At 42.5% G+C, this 21023-nt stretch overlaps 1 long non-coding RNA gene across 21 annotated transcripts; it reads left to right on the top strand.

The window, feature by feature from the left end:
• The first annotated feature begins 10016 nt into the window (after positions 1–10016).
• LOC127762260 (uncharacterized) lies at positions 10017–17629 on the top strand. Of its 21 annotated transcripts, none has more exons than XR_008015484.1 (14): positions 10018–10661; positions 10790–10888; positions 10997–11501; positions 11814–11946; positions 12065–12157; positions 12251–12293; positions 12388–12474; positions 12624–12780; positions 12889–14429; positions 14540–14632; positions 14748–14947; positions 15368–15444; positions 16154–16220; positions 17144–17629. It is a non-coding gene; the product is annotated as an uncharacterized LOC127762260 (long non-coding RNA). The 21 variants fall into 21 exon arrangements; XR_008015481.1 differs by having other exon boundaries at positions 14744–14947; XR_008015483.1 differs by having other exon boundaries at positions 14525–14632.
• Positions 17630–21023: the final 3394 nt, after the last annotated feature.

The raw sequence follows: 21023 nt of genomic DNA, 5'->3' as shown, positions 1-21023 counted from the left end.
AGTTTATATAAAGAAATATAATACAATAATTTGAACTTAAAACAAACATATTATGAAAATATATTACATTTTGGTTTTAGTGAAACTATTTAGTGTTAAAGAAACCATCCATATCTTGCTAATGCGACTTATTTCAGATGACTCATCTCTAACAATTCAAAAGGTAGTATTACATTTAAGATATGACTACCAGGAATGACTCGTCACCGATATAAGGTCATCTTTGACAGATTGTAATTCTAACACATCACGGATAACCTATAACGGATCACAACCATGTCCCGTCATGGATAATATGTCATCCGTCATCCGTGACGGATGTAATGAGATGACCCGTCAAAGATGAGAGCACTTATCCGTGACGGGTCTTAATTACTACCCTTCACAGATAATGTTATCCGTGAAGGGTGATAGTTACGAACCGTCATGGATAACGAAAAATTCAATCTTTTGAAATTTTCAAATAATCTCACATTGAGACATATCCTATATGAAAGTTGTAGATCTCAATGAGATATGTAACTTCAAAACTTGACTACATTTGAACTTGAGATAGATTACATGTCCGAATATTTTATAAGTGGTGAGATCTATTTTGAAAAACGTGATTTTAATTTTTCAAATGATCTCGGATGGAGACATGGCCTATGTAAAAGTCAAAGTGTTTGATGAGATCTACAACTTTCTAATTGACAATATTTTCATGTAAGATTGTTTTCATCCCCGAATTTTGTTATAGGTGATGTGCTCTATTTCCAAAATATTTTTTGAATTTGTCAAATGACCTTTGGACCATGGATGGAGACATACCCTAAACTAAAGTTGTAGAGCTCAATGAGATCTGCAACTTTGTAGTTGAAAGCATTCTCATTTGAAATCATCTAGAGTTTCATATTTGAACATGAATAGTTAAAACAATAACATGTGATCACCTATATGGTCTATAGGTGAGCTGGTAAGATTGGTTTGTATGTGTTGAGAGATCTTAGTTTCAAATCCACATATGGCATGCATGCACATATCACTTGAAGAATCATAAACTTCTATCTAGTGACGTATGTGTGACCATGGTTTGAATATGCTTGTAATATTTAGAATTTAGAATATTTTTAGGGCTTCTTGATGCACTTAAAATTAAAAAAAATGGATGACTCTCATCCCATTGAAAATTTAAAAATGTGAATATCCTAATATTTAGAATATTTTTAGGGTTTTTTATGCATTTAAAATTAAAAAAAAAGTATATTCTCATCCATGAAGGTTCATAACTAAAAATAGTGAGATTAGAGACTTCATTTTGCCGCTTTGTCTTCCATATCCGCGCATACCTTTGAAAGTCAATAGCATCATATTTTTTTCATTAAAAAAAGCATTTTAGAAAGCTTTCCTTGTTTTGTAAAAACTCACAGCGTATACATGTCTTATCGTGTTTAATTACACCCACGGTACAACTTTGCAAGTCGGTGTGATATAGTGCGAGAACTTAAGAATTGAACGTCTAAGTGTAACAACTTAACAAGTGGGTGTGCTCTAGTACAAGAACTTAACAATTTAACAATTTAGTATTTTGGTATATCAACTTGACTAAGTATATGCTAGGTAAGTTATTTTCATGATGCCAATATGCCATTACATAGAAATCCTACGGATATTACCTTATAATATTAAATTTAATCTTGAAGAATTATACTGCACATAAAATTTACATCCAATTACCTTTAAGAATTTTTTTGTTTTCTTTATCTTTTCAAATATCAACCGAAATATAATAATTTCTACATCCATTTTAATTGACTTTCAATTATTAGTTATTATGATAAAAATATAATTACTGCTTATACAAATCCACATTAGTATATTGTCAAAAGGTTGAATCTATATAAAAAGGGCTCCAAATAATTAAGTTGTCGCAAAAATCGTACCAACCTTGCAAGTTATTGCATTTATACGATCACTTATAAAGTTTTTATACTAAATTGCACTTACCTGCCAAGTTATTGTATTAGAACGCACATTTCTCAAGTTCTTGCACCAAATTGTACCCACATGCTAAGTTGATACACCTTGGGTGCAATTTACTCTAAAACGCTGGACACATCACGATAAGAAGCGGTGAACAGGTCTTTTTTTATTATTATTCTAGTGAAGAGGTGTCTTTTGAATGTAAGTGGACATGAATTTGGTATTTACTACTTCCTCCATCTCATTTTAAGTGCACTTATGGGTTTCTAGTCCAAAGTTTGATCGTCCGTCTTATTTAAAAAAAATAAAAATAAGTCACAAACATATATACCCCTAAATATCACAAATATATATAAACATTAACCCCTCCTCTCCCCTCCCAATCTCTCCCTGCACCTCCTCTCTCTTCGCATCTCCCTTCCCTAGCGGCGCCGCCTCTCCCCTCCCCGGTGCCGGATTGAGGCGGCAGTGGCGGATCGAGCAGCGGAGGTGGCGGATTGAGGCAGCGTCACCGGATCGAGCAGCAGAGGCGACAGATTGAACGGTGGCGGTAGCGGATCGAGGTGGCGGCGGCATCAGGATCGGGGCCATCTTCTTCTCCCCGACCTAGCTCCTCGCCATCTTCGCCATTGGCATCAGAGGTAGTTGGCCGCAAGGTCCCGGGGCTACGACACGGGACAACGCCTCTCCCCCAACGCAGTTTCTCGCCAGCTCCTCGCCAAAACCTGACGAAACTATTTGATGCTCTGTAGGGGGTCGCGGTGCTCTGTGAGGGAGCGGTCCCGGCCGAGCTGGCGCAAATATACCCCTAGGGAGGAGTAAAACCACGCTCCAGCGTGGAGCGTGGAGCGTTGGCCATGGCCGTATCCGCACTTCGTGGGCACACCTCCAGTAACTAGCTGTCCATGACTCCATCTCCATGTTCAGCTGGCACGTGGCAGTGGCAAGGAAAAAGTACAATCTGACTCCCTTAAATATACGTCGAATCTAATTCGTATCCCTAAACCACGAAACCAGATATGACGACTCCTCCAACTATTAAAACCGTCTAAAACGACTCCCTCAGCTATTTTAAGAGTGGTTTTCGCTGACGTGGCATCCACGTGGCATTCCAGTCATCAGACAAATTAAAAATAAACATGGGGCCCACATGTAAGTCACAAGAGAAAAAAATAAAAATTGTGGGGCGGCGATCAGCAGCATGATGAGGGAGAGGGGCGGGTGGCGGAGTCCAGAGCATCGGCGGCAGTGGTGAAGAGGCAGTCGTCCCCACTGGGGGCGGCGGAAACGGATTCCCCGGGCAACGGCAGTGCCGACGGAGGGCACCGGGCGGTGGAGGAGGAGGCGATGGGGTCCGGTGGCGTGGTGGGCGGCAGCGGCCCACCAGATCGGCATAGGGCCCTCCTGCGGCGGCGGCCAAGAAGAGGCTGGCTGGTGGTGGAGAGGCGGTCGGGGGGAGGTCGTCGAGGTGAGCTCACGGAGGATGACCGGCGCACAGGCAAAGGACGGGCCCCGATCGGCGACATCGTCCCCTCCGGTCTCCGGCGAGAGGGCGAGAGGCCATCCTCCTGGAGACGACAGGGACGGAAAAGCCCAGCGCCGACGCAAGCAGACGGCGCACTGCGTTGCTGAGGGGACGGCGCGTGGTGGGGCAGAGATGTTGGAGCCGGCGGTGGGGTGGTCGACGAGGAGGAGGACGACGAAGGAGATGGGCCCAGCGGCTGCAAGCGACACCCTCGCCGTCATGCCCTTGTTGCCGCCCGCCGGATGCCGTCATCGCCAGCGCCGGGGCGGAAGAGGCCGAGAAGGTGAGAACCCCACCGCCTCGCCGTCCATGGCCGCCGAGAGGGAGAGGGTCTGACAAACCTCTTCAATGCCACCACCGCCGCTACCTCACCCGGCCTTCGCGCCGCCTCCAGATCTCCTCACCCTGCCTCCGCACCGCCGCCAGGAGAGAGAGTGGGGAAGGTGCCGCCAGATGAGAAGGGGAGAAGGGAAGAAGAGTTGGAGAGAGAGGGGATGACATGTGGGTCCCACAATATATTTTGTGTGTTAATGACATATGGGTCCCACTGATATTTTTTTAATTCTAATGCCACATAAGTGCCACGTGGGACTAAGACTAGGTCAACACCACCACGTTAGCAAAACCACCCTCCAAAACCGCTGGGAGAGTCAAATTGCACTGGTTTTAATAATCCGGGGAGTCATCCTATCCAATTTTCTGGTTGAGGGGTACGAATTAGATTCGGCCTACTTTTTTAAGGGAGTCAAAGTGAACTTTTTCCCAGTGGCAATGATGAAATTGCAATAGTTGGGCCCGTAACCTTTTTATAGCTGGGCCTTTATAACTTTTTTAGGCCATTAGTAGGAAGGCCGTTCATGGTCCACCGATGCCGGAGCTTCCGTGGGAAAAGTCTATTTTATTTTCCTTAACTGCAGATCGAATTTCTCACTTTCCTCAACCACAAAATCAGTTATAGAGCATCTTTTAAAACTCAAAACCAGTATAAATGAAATCCCTCAGCGTACTACCTTTTTGTCCAATATTATGTCTACATAGTGTGTTGACTTGATCTTCGTTCTTGGTTAACACCTACTTCCTCCGTTCTACAATGTAAGACTTCATAGTATTTCTTAAATTTATATAGATGTTAATAAATCTAGAGACAAATACAAAGTATATATATTGATCAATGGATGAATAGGTGAGTCCAAAATGTCTTACAATATGAAACGTAGAGAGTACTTGTCATCATAATTGAGGGATGTGAAGTGGACTTTTTCTGCTTCAGTGTGCCCAATAACTTGGGCCTTTGAGTCCACGACGTTGAGAGATCGACATTTGTCAGTTGCAAGTAAGCAAGTTCGTCAAGCTGTTTAATGATGGAGGCATGAATTAAGCATAATAACATATGATATGACAACGGATCATTAGGCATGTGATGTCCGTAAGTGATTTATTCCTTTTGGGATTTGCTATTTGCCTATTTGACACCAGTGTGTTTTCTTGTTGGTTTGCACTCAAAATTTAGACCGTCCAATCTGGTATCAAAGATTTGTGCTGTTATGTTATTGGGCCCGCAACCAGCCCATGTCCGGACCCGTTTTCAGGGAGAAAACCGACCCGAACCTGAGGCTTTTATTGCTATTTGTATTTTGGAAAAATTGTAACAGCGTGCGGTCAGACAGCTTTTAAGATGTAGGCTACTTAGCATGTTATTTTATCTTCTAAATCTAGACTAATATAAAAAGTACGAGTTCGTCAAACACCTGTCTTTCCTAACCCTTAGATCTATTCATCCAATGGCTTATATCAAAAGTTGGATCACCCCAGCAATTAGCGATCCGCGTCCTCCCGCTCCACTTCGCGTAAAATTAGCGTCGGTTAACAAAAAGGGAAAAAGAACAATGCTTTTCTCCACCCCGACTGCTCCCAACGAGACCTCCACTACGTCTCTCGCCGCCGTCGACGGCCTCCACCGTACCGCTGCCATTTTCTCCCTCTTCACCGCTCGCCCTACCCTTTGTCCCGCCTCCTCGCGTGCTTGTGCTGCCGGCATCAGAGGCCGGAGAGCGTGGGGTCGCCGTTGGCCACTTCCCCGCTCTTCCCCTTCGTCGCTGCATCACCGTCCACCATCACCGTACGTGCAAGCGGAGATCAACCTCGCCGCCCTCCCCAGACCTCTCTCCGGCGAGGTGCATGGACTCATCGCTCATCCCGGCTCTCCCTGAGCTGTGCAATCGTCGTCAGTCCGCCACGCCCGACGACTTCCCGGTCACCGCCACGAGGGACCTCCATATCTAGCATTTGGAAACAGCGGTTCGTTCAATTTCTACTATTCGGTTTACTCCTTTTCTTGGTTCTATTTGATTGTAACTTGAACAATCAACCAATGAAGTAAATTCTTTTATGTACATACGTGTGAAGAATCTACTATGAGTGTATTGTGCCCTGCGGGGTGTTGATGAATTGCCGTTGAGGGAGGGATGGTCTAAGATAATCAGTTCACACCCTTTAATTTGGTTGTTCACTTGCTTTCAGGTGACATAAAGCTACCGACATTGTGACCTATTTGCATCTCCTATTTTTTAGGTATTTAGAATTCACCATAGATGTAAAGTATTTAAGGGGACATCACGAATGCAGGCGATATGCTCTTCTTCCATGGAGAGATCTTCAATTATCGAGCTGAAGATGCAGATGGATATGTTCAAGATCAAGGGCAGCTACTTCAATAAATCATGCATCTTCTCTCTTAGCAACTTAAACACTACCATATCTTAGCTAAGGTAAGTACCTGAATCAGCTAAGATTTCGAAAAATCATATATATGGCAGTTCCTTCATATTTATCACCCTTTTTTGTTTTTGTGGAATATTGTTCTTTGATTACCCTGCTTTCGAATAGAAGGAAATGATGTTTGCTAATATTATAATTTCATTTTTAAAAATGGCTATTAAAGAAATTAAAAAAAATGTGTACTTATACTACTCAATTTCTTCTCTGGTCTTTAACCTTGCCAATTTGGCATGTGTAATTTTTTTTTTTACAAAATCAGTCTTGCATAGCTACATCTGTGTTTAACGTAAGACTGACTGGGAAATTATTCATGTCTTCAGGCATATTATCAACAGTGAATATATATTGATGAAACAAGTTGATCTGCAGATCAAGGTGAAGGAGAGGGTACTCTTTTAATTGAGGCAAAAACATTGTTTGGTTGTTCAGTTAGGTCTCAGATGAATTTGAGACGATATCGTCTCTTTTTAGTTCATTCTTTAGTTTACATTCTTTGAGAATTGCATTGTAAATAATTTTGGTTTTCTATATCTGATGCATTACAGTTTCATGCGGTGCGATCTGAGATGATATGAATATGCACAACATCTTTTGACTTGCTGACTGATACAACTTAAATTGCAATTGGAATGAACGAATAGTCCAAACACTATTGCCTTTCTGACAAGAGTCCTCTTTTGCTCCTAGATTTTTTTTCTTCCTTGGATTGGATTGCTGCCAGAATTTTTTTTACCTTGGATGGACTCATCGCAACCCCAAGCTGGATTCTGCATGTTGTCCTTCATAAGTTGGACAAAGTGCTACAATGCGTGCTGTAAACTGTGAAAAAGTCTCATATTTTCTTTATGTTCCCCCTGTACCTAGCTGCTTGCTTCCGTATTTTGTCATGTTTACAAACTACTGTCTTTATACATGATGAAACACAAATTCTTAGCCATTTCCATGTATTTATTCTTAACCACTTTTGATATTACTCATGTTTACAAATTGCTGCTATCTTAACTTATTATTAGACCATGTTCCGTTAGCACTATTACCACCAAAACTCCATAGTTTTAGACTGGTGGCTTCAGAATTTGCCTTCAAAAACTCGATTGTTTCTTGCTGCGATATTGTAAAGTTAGCACAATCTGTGAAATTGTTCATGTCAACTGACATCCTGTTTAGACGATCCTATAGTAATTTTGAAATGTGTTTGACTATACAATCTGCATTATATTTTTGCATCATATTGGTGTTTTCAAATCCTATGAATTCTAGAGCTCTGCATCTAGAACCCAGGCAATGTGAATTCTAGACCTCTATTCGAAAAGTTGGCAAAATTTGAAATCCAACTTCTCCTATAGTTTAGTACATACTCTACACATTAGCAAAGTGTGATCTACAGCTACCCATGGAATTCACGTGCAGTCAGCACACATATGCCTATAACAGTTAACATGAGATTAATTGCCACGCTTCAAATTATTTTCCTCCAATTCAAAATAATTGAAATGTTATATGTGTTTATGTTCTCCTTCCAATGCTCTGCCTGCACCATGGTTCTCTCCTTTCACTCTTTTGTACAACAGCGTGGCTATTGTTTGTTTGTTAAAAAGCTCACCATATATTTGTTGAGATGCTCTATGAATATTTGCTCCAAACAGCCGTTGATATTTGCTCCAAACAACCGTTGCTTCACCACCAGGCACCTACAATGGACATCACTATTAGGGCCTCCACACCAATATCATCAACAAGCTCGGGTAAATTGTCTTGCTGCTGATGTCAACAAAGAGGTGTTATATTTGTACATGTTGTAGCTTTTATCTTACATTAACATGACATGCTACCATACTTTTATGTATGTTTGAACAACCTTTGTAATATTACTAATTTGAGCGCGTAGTGCAGAATGTAGTCCCTTTTCCTCTTTCTTTTTTTCCCATTGAAGAAATATGTTCTCTGAAATATGAAGTTTCAGGAAACCTCCAAGGTGAAATTGTCCAACCTCCACATCAGACAATTATGCATGAAGTTCAAACCACTGTTTTTCTAGCATCAGGATGAGAAAAATGATTACTCCCATTCACCAAAAGACGCACAAGCATTCATTCAGTGAGTAACCACTTTTAATAGTGAACTACCTAATGGGCACATCACCAACTGGTTAGCCTAACATATTTGATTATTTGAGACGGTTTTATTACATAATTCGTAGCACAAATGAACACCATCAACTGGTCATGGTCTTGATGTGTGGCTGGCATCAAGTAAATTGGTTATCAGTTATATCGTGTTTGGCATTTTGGAAAAAGTTGATAATTGATGTTATTAGTTACATTCTTCACATTCACATTAGTTCCTCGACGTTTTACATTTGTAAGATCCTTTTTGGTGTCCTTGGTTTTTGTCTAGAAATTAAATTGACATTGTTCTTCTGTCCATTATGTATTCTGGACGCTTTTAGGTGGTAGATAGCTAGATACTAAACAGAAACACAAGAAAGGTATTTTTACCAAGGAATGTGGAACATGCATTAAGTATATATGTTGCATATGCACTTAGCCCTTTTCATGGTGGCTCCCATCACGTATCTTGCTGATAATAGGTATTAAGAACGCATTTTTTACAATACCGTAGTCAATATGGTAGTTTTTTCTCCATTTTATTTTGACTTAAAACTCAAAACTCAGTCGTATGAATCCAAACTCTCCTATGATGTTTTTCTGACTTACATTTCAGTCTAACTTGTAATGATTACTGTAATTCAAAACTAAGAGATCAAGGCATCGAGCTGTCTTTTGTTCGTGTAGATGAAGGATGTTTGATGATTTGTATTATTTTCCAAGGCTGATGGTTTGTATTTGTATTAGACTGATGAAGACATGACTAGCTAAATGTGTTCTCATCCTGAACCAGAAAGTTTAATGTGTTGTGATGATGATTTTGACAAGCAAGTAAAGGCACATATAGCTTGATAGATTTCTTGATAACTTTTGTTGCTCCTTATACCTGTGGTGATCAGCCTCCATGAGGAACTCCAAGTATTTAGCTTTTAATGAACACAAAATGCATTTTTCGAAAGTCTTTTAAGTTTCTTTGATACAATTGATTGTCACTCTACTTACTTCTACTGATTATTTGTGAGTAACAATTGATAGTGCAATACATGAGTAAATCAAGTGTACACGTAAATCATTCGCAACATATATTTGCTTCCATATCATAGGCATTGTCTGATATGCGCTTGAGACATAAATTATCATTAGTAAACAAGAGTTGTGCTTGTGCTTTAGCATAGGCATATTACGGTGTTATGTTTTGCTTGCATACTTGAAATTTATGAAATAACATAACTCAAATGAATTTTGATTGATTATGTTCTTCAATTTAATCCTTTAATATATGTCGACGTGTCTTGTATATGCACGCTCACTAGTTATTCAAATGATGCACATATCGGAGTACATTGATGGGGGCGCAAGGGGCGGGCGAGGAGGGGTGCCACGTCAGGATTTCGCTACAGCATGTTCGGTGTGCGGGGTGGTCTTTTTGCGAAAAAGCCCTCCGGTTCACGCGTAATTCGTCCGCAGTCCCCCGTGAATAGTACTTGTGGGGTGTTATTTTCCGTGGAGACCCTTAAAAAAGACGAATATTACATTTTAAGTAAGGAAAGTACGCGCGTTAGAACCGCGCTGTAAAACTTAAAACTCGAGGGTTTTTTTCGCTAAACTGCCCGCACTAACCCAGACCCTAGCCGCCGCCGCCTGCATCCCCTCCCCGGCGCCGCTCCCGTCTCGCTCACTCCCTCTCCTGCCTTGCCTCGCGCCGCCGCCGCCGCCGCAGTCTCGCGCCGCCACCGCCTCCCCCTCGCACCGCCGCCGAACGCCGCCGCCGCCCCTCCTCCCTCTCCCTCAACCATCCTCCTCCTCCGCCGCCGGTCCACTCACCCCTAACCCTAGCCGCTGTCGCCCGCCTCCCCTCCTCCGCCACCGTCGTCGCCGTCGCCGCCGAGCGCCGCCACTTCCGCCTTCGCCTCGCGCCACCGCGTCCACATCTGCCTCGCCCTCGCGCCGCCGCTTCCACCTCCACCGACGCCGCCGTCGTGTCGCCGTCTCCGAGTGCCTTCACCTCTGCCTTCCCCTCGCTCCGACGCCTTTCCGCCGAGCGTGGGCTTCGAGGTGAACATGGAGAAAGCGAGGAGGCGAACACTCCTCTCCACCCCCGCCGACGCCGATGCCGACGCCGCCGCCGCCTCCCCATCGCGGTGCCACCTCCTGCTCTACCCGGCCGCCTCCGCCTCGCGCTGCCGCTGCTGTCGTCGCTGTCGATCGCCGTCTCCGGCTGGCTCACCTCCGCCAATGCCGAGCAGTGCCTCAACCTCTTCGGCCCCAACAAGCTCAAGGAGAAGAAGGTGACCCACCCAATCCGTAGTCTCTCTCCCAAGATTTAGTAGAGAAAAGTTTCTAGTTCTGTTTAGGAATCGATTCGATGGTGCAGAGTTTTTTTTTCATGTTTGTTTGTGTGTGTGTGTGTGTGCAGGAAAGCAAGTTCTTGAGGTTCTTGGGGTTCATGTCGAACCCGCTGTCCTGGGTCATGGAGGCCGCGGCGATCATGACCATCGCTCTCGCCAATGGAGTAGTAAGTAGTAATGAATTTAATGAATCATGATGTTCCAGAGCATGGCATGTGAGGAACTGTGAGAGGTTTGATTGAATTGACGAGGGTTGATTTGTTTGGTGTTTTCAGGGAAGCTGCCGGGCTGGCAGGACTTCGTGGGCATCATCACACTGCTCATAATGAACTCCACAATCAGTTTCATTGAGGAGAACAATGCCGGCAATGCCGCCGCCACTCTCATGGGCCGCCTCGCCCCAAGGGCCAAGGTGTGCAGCTGTGATGATTGTGTGTTGTGATCTCAAGCAATACTGACTTTTGCTTGTGGTTGATCTAGCGGACACAGAATCGAGCTCTCCTTGAGCAGCTTGCCACCATTGTCAACGATGACAAGGGGACGAATCGGCCACAACAGGGAGGCTAAGGGTCTCAGATCCTCCTTCCCCTTGTCTTTGCTGCGGTGTTCGTCCCTTTCACAACAGAGAAAAAATTACCGGTTCAATCGGCGACAGCAATGGCCGCTCAACCTTGGTGGCAGTTCCTCGACCTGCTGCTTCCGCTGCTCGTAGCGGTCGTGAGGCAGGTGGCTGGCGGCGTCCAAGCCCCATCCCCAAGGCTCTTCCCAGTGGCCATCTCGGTGAGTTACAGGAAGAAATCTCCTCTCATCCCCGATTCTTTACTGATGCAGCACGATCCCAATTTGTATGGATTCTATTATTCACAGTATATGAGGATAATGGAGCTGCACAAAATGACTGATCCTTTATCGTGTTCGCACGATCAAAGGTTGTGTGTTTCTCTGGCTGTGGATAATTTTTTTTGTTTCATGAATGTGTTTACATCACTATGCACTGATAATTAAGAGGTGGCAAGACCGTGCTCAGAGGAGTTGCTTGGTTGTTCTTTGTTGCACAGAGTCATTTCTGATGAGCTTCAATTTTGCATGCAGTGAGGGTGGCCGGATTTCTGACCATGTTGCGCGGGAGAGATGGCAGCAGCGGCTGGAGCGATGTGATGGGGAACAAGGGAGGAGGCCAGCATCAGGTGGGACAGGAGGTTTGGGCCTTTTTATTTTTAATGAGGTGCAACCATCTGTCCATCTCACTCGTTGGTACAATTACAAGTTTTGCTTGATTTTCTTCACTGCTTATGACAGCTGAGATAAAAGCTCATCTGTGCAGCTTCATATTTCTGATGCAGGGGTAGGGTAGTTGTCTGGTTGTCCATGTTCTAATTTACCTCATTAGTGTTGTGCTAAATCGAAGGGGAGTTCCAGTAGTGCCATTATTCACGGTACATCCTTATATCTAATATCCCCTTCCTTCATCTCATCTAATTGCCCCCACCAAATCTCTATAATCTTTTTTTTCACTGTTGCTGTTGCAGATCATTAGGAAAATAAATCAATGATGTACACAAAAGCTTGCAGGTTGGATGATATAGTAGCTTTTCCATTCATGTAACTACGTAATATTGTATTTGTGCAATTAAGATTGTTTATGTGCTTCTTTTTTCTGATGCAGTGCAACATTGCTGCCTTCCATGAAATGATTTCTTCCAAAAGAATGGAATGATAATGTCATCATTCAGCGTGCTGCATTTTTTCCACTGTATGTCTGTAGGACCCAAACTTCTTTTTTTTTAAAATGCTCAATCATCGGTGCAATTGTGTATCATATGTCAGATTGTTGCTGCAATTATGAATCATGTTACAAGCTATCTTGGTGGCCTTTTTAAGTTCATTAATTTCTTATTTCAGCGCTCTTAGTGGAGTTTACCAAGTCTCAAGTTGTTACATCGATCCCAGGATTTTTCTTTTGCATATGGTATTCTGCGAAGAAGCATTGGCTAGCAAACAATGTTTTGGGGATTGCTTTCTGCATTCAGTATGCTCTTGTCTTATCTTGAGATATAAGGTTAATGTGCATTATTGAAATGACTATGGTTCAAGAGCTTCACAAATATGTTCTGTTTTCCTCCCAAACTTCTTGGAGATAAACCTACTGATTCTCTCTATCTTACAGGGAATTGAGATGCTATCACTTGGATCATTCAAAACTGGTGCTATTCTCTTGGTATGGGTGGTTTGTACTGAACTGAAACTTATATTTTCTTGCAGAAATCTTATTACTTTTTTTTTCAACATTCTTCCATTAAAATCATTACTTAGTGGAGCATGACAATACAATTTGAATTATCTGACATTGTAGAATTTATGCTTGTCTTTCATTTGCCTATGAAATTAAAATCCGGTTATATTTGTAGAAACCATTGCACTGCTTGCTGTACTGTGTAAATCATTATTTATTTGTAACGCTTGTGTATCATGGGATTTCCCAAATCCGCTCCTGCTCCTAGCCTCGCTCGCCGCGCCCATCATCATCTCCACTGGCGATGACACCGCGGCCTTCGATTCCACCATCGTGGGGCGGTCCATCAAAGGTATAATCGTGCCCGCGGTTTGGTGCACCATGGGCGGATTTGGGACTGCTGCTGCGTTTGCACGGGGATCGTAGCACCGTTCTATATAGGGTTTAGGGCCTTTGGGGTGGTTTGGGGTTTTCGCTGTAAGATGCGTCTGATAGCATCTTGGTATTTTAGGTTTTCTTGGGGTTTAATCATAGAATTGGGTTTTGGAGTGGGTTTGTGGAGGGGTGATTGGAAAGTTGCAACTCTTTTGCCGTGAATAAATCTGCAGTAACATGCCTTTCCTTTCACTTCAAAACCAATGCATTTCTGTAATGTCTCAAAATTTGTTTTGTATTTGGTGGTTTCGGCCTTTTTGGTTGAAGGATAAGTATTCCCGTTTTACGAAGTATACAGATGGATGGTTTTTACCTGAATAACATCTCTTAATAGCTAGACCGTACCCACTTTGTTTCGATTAATCTCTGTGCTTGGTATGAACTTCTTTTCGTGTATAGTCCTTTTATTTACATATTCCTTTTAGCGCAACACTTGGATTTTCGTATGGTTCGCATATTTGTGTTGTTTCATAATCCCCTTGTAAGTTTGTATCTTAAAACTTTTATGGTTCCAATGTCCTATTATTATTTTTTTCTGTGTTTTTTTGACAGTCTTCTACATAACATGATGGTCTAATTGATTACTTATCAGCAGACAACATTGTTAAGTTAACTGACTGCATTTTGTTATTGGGAACTTCCATCAAGCTTATTATTAAGTATATGAAATTGTTAAGTTAACTTACTGTATTTTGTTATTAAACACCTCACTCTGAGTTTATTTATAGAATTTTCCAGTCTAAACATAGAAATCTCTTGCTCTAATTAGCGAAGATAGTTTTCGTTGTAATTTTGTTAGTTTGTTGTAAAATACACCATGAGGCAACTCTAAACTGTGTGGGAAGACCAAGAAGTAATACCATTTTCTTTTGATAAGGAACGTTCAGTGACTCAATTTTAACTAGGATTTTTTTTTTGCTTATGGAAAAATGTGTTCTATCAAATTGATTGTTGGTGTGACCTATTATTCGTTATAGGGGATGAAATTGTTACCAATGGGAAGGAAAAGTTTATTTTACCTCACAATTTATGGATCTGTAGTAAGTTCCATATGCCCACAGCTTTCTGGTATAAATTGTGTTGGCACACTCTTCAGGAAATTGCAATTAGTTCTGGTTACATAACATATCATTAGTATTCCGATGTTCAGGTAGGGGTTGGCTCCTATGCTGTACACTATTTCTCCACATTGGTTGCTTCTATTCTGGAAAATTTTGGTTTAAGTGAAGAGATGCACAACCCTGTAAGTTGGTCCTCTTGAATGTGTCAATGATATCAATTAACTGATCCATTTATTTACTTGACATGGTATATTTGCTTGCTGTCTGCTGGCTTATAATTTCTGCTCCATAAGGCAGAAAGCACATATAATCTATTGTTAAGGAAACATCTCGCAATGATCTACGGGGCGAGGTTGGAGTCCATCCATAGGAGGACGACGTGAGAGTGGCCGCAGCTGGAGCCAAGGCCAAAAAAGAAGCCGAAGCTGGTGGGAATGTCAGCGGCAAGCAGAGCACAGCCAGGGAGGGGAGGGGCGCCGTGGTCCTGCTGCATCCTGGTGAGCATCCACATCCTCTTTCTGATTCTGTGATTCATCTCTCTCACCCACACCTACTTTTGTCTCAAATTTGCTTGCATTAACCCTACCTTCTCTTCTACATCTGGATGAAACTCTTCTCTTGTTTTGTTTGTTCGTAGCCCCCAAAAGTCCAAGCTCGATCCGCCACTGCTAGGGTTAAATAAGATTCAATTCAACACGAAACACATCAAAATTATTCTGAAGCACAAGCCCCTTCACTCCCTCCACATGCGGTTCTTGTAGTTTAAAATGAACACAATGATTCATAGACTAAAATGAACAAATGGCAACGATCGCCATCTCTGAATCAATGGTAATTTACCCCCGAATGAATAATGCATGAATTTTCACTGCAATTTGAAGAAGTAATTTGTCTATGTTCTATTTTTGGCAATATAGTGCGTGCTTCGGAACTAGGGTCAACTACTATGTCGACTGTTGCTCACACCTCCATTGACATCAATCTCATATCCAAGGTACACTGGGAATTAGGATTCTTGGCTTCATTAAGACTGAATTATGATTCTTGGCTTTGTTATGATTGAATTAGGATTCATCCAAGGTTATCTTCTTTAACAACATAAATCTTAGTTTCTTTCGATTTATTACTGTATGACGGCTGAATGTTGCCCATCTGCATCTTACAAAATCAACTCCATGAGTTCCTAACACACTATATTTTTTTTTCTGGAAAATGGGAGTTTGAAGATATAAGACTGCAGTGATATTGCTTGCTGATCCATCATGAGTTGACGACCTGGGAACCAATTTTCTTGCCAGAAACTCTGTACTGTAGTTTTACAAAGTAGCATAAGGAAAAATTTAGGAGCTTCACATACTGGATGATTTTTTTAGTAGTTAGCATTTTGGTTATTGGCAGTCAATTTTTTTTAGTACAACTGGTAGCAGGAAGGGCTTTATATTTGGCACTATTATTCAGAAGATGCAAATCTCAATCTTCCATTTTACTGTACTGAATGTTTTCTTAAATGTTAAATACTTTAAATGGGACTGCAATGGGTCACTGATGGTTTCTTGATAGCCATAAGGAAAAGAGAGATGAAAATAATGAATTCATGCAGAGGTTTCAGTCAATTGCAAATAATATGAGTTTGGTTGACTTAAGATTGATGGTATGGTATGATGAGCCTCTGGTGATCTGATCATTTTCCTTTTTCATGTCAGGTTTGACACCTTTGGATTGCATACCAGAATTTTCCATGTTATTCAGCTCGCAATAATTCATCTTCAGGTAATATGACAGTAGTCCAGGTTTTTAGATGATTCGCAGCAAGGAGTGAAAATAAATTGATCAGCACTGCAACATTGATCTTTTTATGGGTTGTCGCTTTAGCTACCACTCTGCTTATTTGCAAGCTCGTGATATTCATACTTTGAAGTCCTTTCATATGATGCTAATTTCATATTCATTGGGAGCATAACATGGAATAAATTAATGGTCAAAGTATGTTATTGAACACCATGTAAAAAATATATCCCTTAAAAAATACATGCCTTCAGTAATAATAGGTTCCTTTATATCTCTTTCAGTGCACCCAATTCTTGAGCTTGAGATGTGCAACTAAACATTTTCAGAGTACAGATAAGATAGATATCAAGTTTGCATTGGCTAACTCTTTCATGAATTATGTGTTTGTGGAAATGGCAGGTATGGTTTACAACCATACACTGAGAGCACAAAACGATAAATATTATGTTTGCAACTTTGCATGACTAGCTGGTTCTTGGGTTGGGTATTTTTAAAATGGACTGTGTTGTCTATCACAAACTCTTTGTTTTACCTATTATCCATACAGATCATACATCTTATTAAGTTCTATTGCAAGCTGCCTAGCTGTATGAGAAAGGAATATATGGTCGTTGCATGCTAGAAGGATATTCTTTTCTTCATATATGAAGTAAGTGATATGGGCCTAACAGTGACAATTAGAGATGAGATTTCTATCATTCAAGCAACATGCTTTGGGGTTGTTCTCCATTTAAGAAAATTGAGGTTGTCTATAACTTGGGCAGTGTAAATATTGAAGCATCAATGACAGATATGCGCAATGGAACACCACCATCAGTTTTCTTCCGTTGCTTTGTATACCCTATACCATTTCTGAAGATCACTACAATAGCAAACCAACTGCTAACATTTTCTTTATGAAACAGGCAACCATGCGGTCGGTGGAAAACGATTAGAGGTACAGTGTGGAGTGGTTTGCAATCCAGTTAGCAAGCTTATGCGCACTCAAGATGAAGGAAGGGGATGATGCAATTTGGAGCACCTCTTTCTGACCAATTGGACTCAATTTTCACGGGCTCAAAAACTAATGAAAAATTAGTTCATATGTATGTTGTGCAGGCAATAGCTGTCTCTTGAAAGGTTCTCACAGCCTTACAGATCAGTAGATCACAATGGGCAAGGTCAAGATTGGAAGGAAGTGAGAACATAACATGCATCTGATGAAGGAATTGACAGCAGGATAGACTGAGAATAAGCCGGTCCTTTTCTTTTCCCTTTGTTTGGACATAATATTGAAGAAGTGGGTATACATTTTTCAGAAGAATGTGAGCATAAATGTTGATTTATACAGTACTGAAAAACAATTACATAGAGTTTTTTTTTTTTTTTTTTTTGGGGGGGGGGGGGGGGGGGGGACAATTACATAGAGTTGATTCATTTGTTAGTACGAAATTAGTAGTGCATACCTGAATTCTGAACATGAGCGGTCTCGACAATAAAAACTTGAGATCCTAACACCATTCTGGTCAATTGTTTAAATTTTATATTAGAAGTATATTGATATATTCAAATTTAATTTAAGATGAGCCCATTGTGCCGTGCGACCAGTGATGAAATTGGATATGCGTCATTGGGACCATAAGTGCTTACCATCCATACTGCAGAACTGCACTACCTTGCAGATGTTAAAGACCATCTGTATATGTGCCTATTACTACTAGAGACCACTAAGTATTAAGATGTCTATCTTATTAGCTGCAGTTTGCTTCTCTGAGTGCCTGCATTCTTATTTTTTTTAGCCAAAACTTGCTCATTCTTTCCTCCATCTACATCTCAACATCTGATGTTTTCCTAATCATCCACTGCCTCTTCACCATCATTCCACCCAGGCGGCGCGCCAACGGGCGTGCCCCAGGCTCTAGTTTTAGGAAGAGTCTACGCACCGGGCGCCCGATGGGGGTGGGAAAAATCAGACACCCACGTCAGCATGACATCATCAGCATGCATGCATGCAAAACTAATTAAAACTATTTTTTTCTCTTAAATTATTTATCCAAATCATGATCCAATTGCACGGTGCACCATTAAATTCGTTGCAATTAAAATTTTAAAACAAGACCACACATGAATATATTCCGATGAAAAAAATAGCTTATTATTGAATTATTTTTAAATATTGCATGTTGTTCCACCAAGTATATTGGGATTGTTTCACTAAGTAGATCGAAAATATTTCAATCTTTTAAATCGGGTGCTGTTTCACCTAATATAAAAACATTGTTTCAGCAAATAGCGAAGAATGTTTCAATTTACTGCAACATTTGATCCATATATACTGAAACATTATAAGTACACTAGGTGAAACATTTTTTGTGGAACAAAAAATGAAACGAATTCTCTTAATAGAGGGATTGTATAATATGTGGCTGATTTGTTGCAAAAGAATGTTTCCATTCACTGCAACATTAGATCTATACATAGTGAAACATTGTAGATCTATACATAGTGAAACATTGTGAGTGCACTAGGTGAAACATTTTTGGTGGAACAAAAAAAATGAAACAAATTCCCTTAATAGAGGGTTTCCAAAATATGTGGGTGATTTGTTGCAACGGAATATGTGGTGGAGACACGTGGCAAGTGGGCAGGGACACGTGGTGGGGCCCAGGGAGAGGCACGTGCGCGTTGTTAGGGGTGGGGAGCGCCTGATTTTGCTCACCCGCCGGTCGACTGATTCCCAACATTCTCGCATATTTTATTCTAAGAGTGCAAAAGCTGTACATCATGTGTTACATGCAGGTTTGTTAGGGCGTTCACAATGGGATGAGGTGTCGTTCGGCCTCGAACGCACACGTTGGATGGGGGAGAGAAATCAGCGCGACTTGACAGGAAGGGCCCACCAATTCCTAGCGCGTGTGACCAGAGTTAGCCATCCGTTCTTGGCGCCAAGGCTGCGTGGGGCATAGATAGCATTATGAATTTAGTCACTTGCATTGTGAATCAAGTGGCTTTTGGTGTTCTTGAGTCCAGCCCCAAGCCCAGGCGCAGCATTTGCCATGGCGCACTGTGAGTGCCCTTAGGGGTGGATACAGGATGATTTTAAAGTGGGTATTGGAGACTTACATATGAAAAATTCAGTAACATTAATAACAAATATTAAAAAGAAAGAAGAGAAAAACAAATATTAGAATCTAAAGAGAAAAGAGAAGAGGCTGATATTAGTAGAGAAAAATGAAGCCCTCATATATGTACCCACACTCGCTTCTATAAACACACATCATCTTTGAATATATCTTGAGATTAACGAAGTTATCACAAACGCTTCACTTAAAAGAATAATTAGCCATAAATATGAGCACCCGTGTCAAATCTAAAATTTGAATCCGGATAGACAAGTTTCACCTCCAGTAGCCTAATCAGTTAAGTTACGCTCACTCCTCAATAAATCTATTTTTATTAGGGAAAAGTCCGAATTACACCACTGAACTATTGCGTGAGTACGAATTACCTCTTCAGACCCAAAAACCAGATATTTTTCATCCTTAACTATCAGTTCTAGATGAAAAACCCCCTTAACTCAAACCGGAGTGGTTTAGCAATTCTTCTTTTTTTAAATCGATAGGTCCCACCTATCAGTCTCATCCTCTATCTCTTTTTCCCCTCACCTCTCTGTCTCTCTCTCTCTCTCTTTCCTAATCCTCTCTCTCTTCTCTTCTCGGCTCTCCCTCTCTCTATCTATCACTAAGCAGTCGGCGGAGAGGAAGCCGAGGATGGCGGCCGCGGGGAGGCGACTCGGAGCAGCGGTGGCGGGAGGGGACGGTAGAGGGGGAGCCCAGGACGGCGGCGGCGGGCGGGGACGGGGGAGGCAACTCAGAGCGGTGGCGGCAAGCGGGGATGGCAAAGAAGGAGCCGAGGACAGCGGCGGCGGGCGGGGACAGCGGCGAGGGAGTCGAGGACGGTGGCGATGGGCGGGGACAGGAGAGGCAAATCAAAGCGGTGGCGGGCAAGGACGGGGGAGGGAACTCGCGCGGAGCGGTAACGGCGAGCGGGAACGGCGGAGGGGGAGCTAAGGACGGCGGCAACGGGCGAGGACGACGGAGGCAGGCAAGGGACGACGGAGGGGGAGCCGAGGACGGCGGCGACGTGCAGGGATGGGAGAGGCAACTCGGAGTGGCGGTGGTGGGCGGCGACGATGACGAAGGCAACTTGGCATCGCGCCCATTTGCGTCAGTCGCTTCAGCCTCGTCATCTCCTTCACCACCGATGCCGCTGCGCGCCTTTCCCTTCGCACGGAGAGCCAGCCTCCCACCTGCCGTCTACTCCATCACACCGTCGCCTGTCGACTGCTAGAACGAGGAAGAAAGGAAGAGGGGAGAGGGAGTGGCGCTGGCGGTGACTCAGGCCCGTGCAGGTGCTGGTGGTGTTGTCTGTGGAGATGGCCAGCTGCCACGCCGAGGTCCATCTCTATCGCCGCCTCCCAGCTCCTGTCCCGGCAGCTGTTCCCCTTCCCCCCGTGGCGCCGCAGTACCCTCACGCCCGCCGCCAAGCTCGACGCCCCTCAAGGCCGCAATGTCGTCCGCCTCGCCTCACTTTGCCTGTCTCAACAGAGAGAGAAAAGAGAGATGGGTGAGGTTGCCTTATTATTATTATTATTATTATTATTATTATTATTATTATTATTATTGGATTGGTTTGTCATGTAGACGCTACGTAGAATAAAACCGCTCTGATTGAGTCAAGAGAGGTAATTCATCCAGTATTAATGGTTGAGGGTGAAAATATCTTGTTTTGTAGTTTAGGGAAGTA

The sequence above is a fragment of the Oryza glaberrima genome, chromosome 2 (genome assembly GCF_000147395.1).
Source record: "Oryza glaberrima chromosome 2, OglaRS2, whole genome shotgun sequence".
In the NCBI taxonomy this organism is placed as follows: Eukaryota; Viridiplantae; Streptophyta; class Magnoliopsida; order Poales; family Poaceae; genus Oryza; species Oryza glaberrima.
Note: the sequence above shows the minus strand (reverse complement) of the source record. Positions and strands in the feature narration are given on the sequence as shown.